Here is a 5,431-nt window from a genome sequence, read left to right as displayed (position 1 = left end):
AGTTGAGAAAAGGATTTTTTTTCTGTAGGAGACCTTTGCCCCTCAGCCGATGGCTGAAGGGCAGCCATGCCAACTAAGTGATTTCATGAAGAAACTAGGCTTTTTAGAGAGAAGGTTTTTTAGAGAGAAGGCAGAGAAGATTCTCTTTAAACATTGTCGTCTTACTAAAACTATTCATATTTTCCTTATTCAAGTTCATTTTCCACCTTCTCTTTAGGCTGAAACTCTTTTCACTACTATATTTTTAATAAACCATTTAGCTACTCTAGTTCTTGCTAGTTTAACCCTATTTGAATGTATTTTTCACAAGAAACTAGACTATGTCTTTTTGAGTTCTTTTGAGTGCAATTTCTATCCTCATCTCTCCCATAAATCTACACATAAACTTGCTCCTTATTACTAAAAGTGTATTTTCTTGATAATGGTCTTAATATAAAGACTATAAATGCTTGGATCTTGTTATTCACCAAGTCTGTACTAGTAGACATGTATCTTTAATGAAGAGTCTTTCCCATATTCCAACTCTACATTGTCTCTCCTTTTTACTTCTACTTTTACTACAACTTTAGATATCCTACTTATATTTTTCTCACCATAGCCACTACTTCTTGATTCTAGTTTTCATTTTCAAAAACATGATTGTTTCAATTTTCAATTCCCCTCTTTAGGATACTTGCATATCATATTCTCCCCCTCTAATAAAAAGTTTTAGCCTCAAAATTTAATGTATGTTGTTGATCAAACAATTGCAAATACTTAGTTTGCACTCTCCCCTTCTTCTTCAAGTTCCCAAGTGGCTTCGTAAATATTCTAATTGGACCATTGAACTTGAACGTATAGAATGGTCCTTCTTCTTAGCACTTGATCTTTGCACAATTTCTTGATATATTTTTAATGGCTATCCAAGTTTATTAAGTTAGTATATGTATATCTCGATTTTCTATAAAGAGGAGGAAAACCTGGATTGTAACCATATGGTATTGTTTTTTGCAATATATTTATTTTTAGTCAATCTCGTATGGGGTGCACTTTTAGATGAATGATGTTTCCAAATATTTTGAATTATAATCCATTAATGAAAGACTAGGATTTTGTTGAGCACATATCAAATGTGTATTGAGATAATTTGATATAAAAAGTATTCTCAATTATGTTTCACCAAATCTCAAGAAAAAAAAGTGTATAAGTATTATTCTTAGGCAATTTAAGGATAAATAACCTTTCTAAACATAAGAGTCTTGATTAATTAGCTGTCAGTAAAGTAGCCTAATTATTATGTAGTTTATTAACTAATTACTTACATTTTGTGAAATCCTAATTATATACTTATAATGTGCCCAAAGGTATTTCTCTAGTCATGAAAGAGTTGTTATATTGTCCAAAGGTATATAATCACTCCATAGAATGTATACAAGTGAATAATTGCTAGTCTTTTGTTGTCAAAATGAATGCAATATTTTTATTTTGGTATAATAAGTGAACAATTGTTCCTCACTTTATTGAGTGAATTGCTAGTATATCATAATTTGATCCAAAGGTATAAGAAGATGATGTAATAGATTACTCATTTTATAGTTCAATCATTTAGTAAATCTATCCAAACCAGTTCGTTTGCTAGACATTAGAGGGGGAGAAAATGATACAGAAGTATCTAGAAGAGGGGCTTTTGTGAAGAAATAAAACTTTATGGTGAAAAATAGAATATTCAAAAAGTTAAGTGGCTAGTGTTTAAGTTGGTAAATTTTAGCAATCAATTCATTATTCATCTTTACCAAATCACTTCTTCTTCTTCTCATTTCCTCCTTTCTCCACCAAAAACTCTCTCTTATCTCTCCTATTTTTTTCTCGTATTCTAGGAGGATTTGGCAAATCAAGATCAAACAGCAAATGGTCAGTTAGGAGATTCTACTTTGTCAACTGCCCAAGGCAATTTCTTGTAATTTTGAACTTAAGTTTGGTTCTTTTTTATTACAGTGACAAAGTAATATTTAGCTCAAATCCTTAGTTTAGATTTCTTGATTGTGGTGCTTAGAGTTGGTTTTTGTCTCTACTTGTGTGTGGGTTTAGTGTTTGTCTCGAAATGAAGATAGATAATCTTGATAGCAATCATTTGATTTGGATTTAATACCTTGGTTGCGAGTTTGTTTATGTAATACTATTATTGGAGGAGATGAAAATAATGGTTTCTAATGCCTATGGAGGGTTGGAGATCATTTAAGGTGGAATTGGAACTTGAGACCCAAACTTGAAAATTGATTCTATCTTGGATTTGCTCCTACATCCGTTGCTAGATCTCTCGCAATTGCTAGGCCAAATCCGATTCACAGTACTATCACACTTCAAATTTTTGGTCGTATCTTGATGTAGAAAATCCATATTTCGGTACTGTTTATTGCATTGCAAACTAGATTTAGAAAGTTTTATGTCTATATAATGCGTTACCTAGTTCTATACTTATAGAAGTTGGTGGCCATTTAAATTTATGTTTCACTTTAGTGTGAAAATGATTGGTTACGGGTAGGGTTAGGGCCCTTTCATGATAAGTTAATATGGTTTGTTATCTTTAGTGTTGTTATGGAGTATTTTATTGGTATGTCAAGGTGAGGAATGTGACCTTTACTTGGATTACTTGAATTAGCTCATGACTATACTTTTGGATCGAGGTACATGTACTTTTTATCTTTTAAAATATGGTTGTTGAACTCATAAAGCTATGAAAACTATATATATATTTTTTAAAGTGGCTTAAGTATGTGTTATAATATTTCCTTTGCTATTGATTTACATTACTGTTGATGGAAATTGTGACATGACATTTGTTTGAGTTCATGGATTTTGAACCCTTTGACAGAACAAGTTCAAACTGTGCCAAACGAGAGTAATTAGTAACCATCATGATATCCATTAAACTGTGCCAACCGGAAGTAGTTGGTAACTGTGGCATTTATTAAACTGTCAGCCAGGAATACTTAGTGACATTAGTTTCTATTGAACCGTGTCAACCATGATTAGTTGGTAACTCTAATATCTACCAAATCGTGCCAATTATGAATAGTTGGTAACTCTTTGGGAACCTATTAACTGGTCAAGTTTAAAACTGGATATTCAGCGATATTGGGTAACTTGTGCTTTGAGTTTCAACGTGAAAAGAATTATGTGTATTACCTTTGATCTATTATGCATGAACTGTATTATATATATTAACACGCTCAAATCAATAAAAAAAAATACATTTACTATTTATTGAACAAGTTGTCGCTCACCCCACTTATTATCATTGAGACTCTAGTTTCATACGCCTACGTTCATTATAGATTTATATGTTGTTTCAGGATGGATCCTTGGAATTTAAATTTATATTTTCTTTTGGTTGTGAAGAATAAATATTGACTCTTCTTGAGGATTTATCGTTCATATTTGGTGGACTTTAAAGTAACGCGACTTTATTGCTTTGTGCCTTGTCTATTAGCCACAGGATACGGCAGTATTACGTCTCAAGTACGGAGTGCAATACTGAAAACTGTCAATAATTCTTTTTTATTTAATGCATCTTGATTCATAAAACAAACGAGTGAATCAACAAAACCGAAAGTGAGTAGCCATTCGAGACTTATACGGCATCTTTTTAAAATAATTCAATAACAAACTGAAACAACCATTATGGGTTTCATAACCATTTATATGGCTAAAATATACCATTGCACAATACTGAGACAAATAATGCCAAGAGCCTCAAAGTGAACAATTAGACAATATAAAGGCTTGGCAATCCAGTGAATCAACCACGTAAATTCCTTTTACGACATTTGATTATAATTAGTGAAGTAATACAGAAGCAGCCTACTATTAAGGACTTGAAATTAGCATGCGCCGGAACTGCAAGTATAATTGGCCAAACTCGGACATATAGTTCTGGGAGTTTTTTTTTTTTTTTTCATTATTAGTTCACAAGTAAATATCCAAATTCTCTAATACCAACGGGAGGTGCAAGTTCGATTCATGCATGTGGTGCCTTAAAAAACTCTGAGCCAGACCTTCACTCTTGAGTAAGAGTCGGACTCTGTGAACACTTCCTAAATTGAATCTAAGTAAATTTCACTAATGGCGGAGATACCGGGTGCTCAAAGCCGAAAAAAAATATCCAAATTCTAATAGCCCCAGTTTGCGCAATGTTAGGGCCAAAGAAAAAAGAATAGGTCCTCAAGCCCATGACTGAGTCAGCATGAAAGGCATAAACAAACAACTAGATTTATGGTAGGTGGTTTTCTCTATAGGTTTGTCAAGGATAATGTAAGCTCAATCAAGAATTACTAACATAATTGATTTACAAATAATAAACTTTAATCTTTACTCGGATACCACATGTTAAACATAAAGGGTAGGATTCTTGGTTTAAACTTGTAAATTATAGGTAATAAAATTAGGGGGTATCTTTAATCTAGTAACATCAAGTACTCAATTGTTAGTCCATCCAAAATATTCGATGACCATCTCAACACAATGAATTAAAAAATACTCCAATACAGGATCAATTGGTATTATTTAACAGATGTTAGTTAACAAATGCTCCAAGACACGATCAATTAGTGTTACTGGATCTTTCCTCTCCGTCTTTCTATTATATTTGGGTAAGTGACAGGTAAACTAGCAAATGAGTTAGGATAGAGAGAGGGACCACAAGCCTTTGTATATAAAAATTAGGACAGCTTTTCATCATAGAACTAGAGTTGCAGATAGACTCAACCTATTATTAAATGGTCATAAAAGAGTCTAAATACGTCTGACATAAATCTCCTTATTTCCTTCAATTATCTATTCATTTCAGAATTTTGTAACTAACTATCCATATCTATTTATATAGCTATTTATTTTTCTAATTAATGAGAGATTATCTTAATTATATTGTGTGTGGTCATATGGGCCATATAAATACTCTTAACATTAATTCCAATCTAGCAAAGAGTTTTAAAAAATAGTTATATGAGTTGATCGGAATGTTGCAATTTAATGGTCGCACATGTTTTTTTAGAAGTAGCTGAAAAGAAAATGAATTAATGAATTTTTTTAGGGGCGGTTTTTATCTTATCACTGAATTGAATTTTGTATTATAACTTCTCCAAAATTGTTTGTAGTTTGTTAATCACTCCAGATATATGGTTAACTCTGGGAAATTTCTCATGAATATTAATCATATGTATTTTTTTTGAATTTGTGAATAAATTGGCTTCTGTTTGATTTCCTACTATTAAAATAAACAATTGCCTGTTGAGTTAAATAAATTGACAACATTCAACTTGAATGAAATGTAAAGGTTGTTTTGTGCATTTGGCTCTTTTAAAAAACCAAAAGTAGGTTTTTACTCCTTTTATATAAATTCGAAGGATAGAAACGCATTTAAAAACTTTATAACCATGGAATATCAAACACAGGA

Source organism: Coffea arabica, chromosome 3e (genome assembly GCF_036785885.1).
Source record: "Coffea arabica cultivar ET-39 chromosome 3e, Coffea Arabica ET-39 HiFi, whole genome shotgun sequence".
Lineage (NCBI taxonomy): Eukaryota > Viridiplantae > Streptophyta > Magnoliopsida > Gentianales > Rubiaceae > Coffea > Coffea arabica.
The sequence above is the reverse complement of the archived record's forward strand: the minus strand, read 5'-3'. Positions refer to the sequence as shown.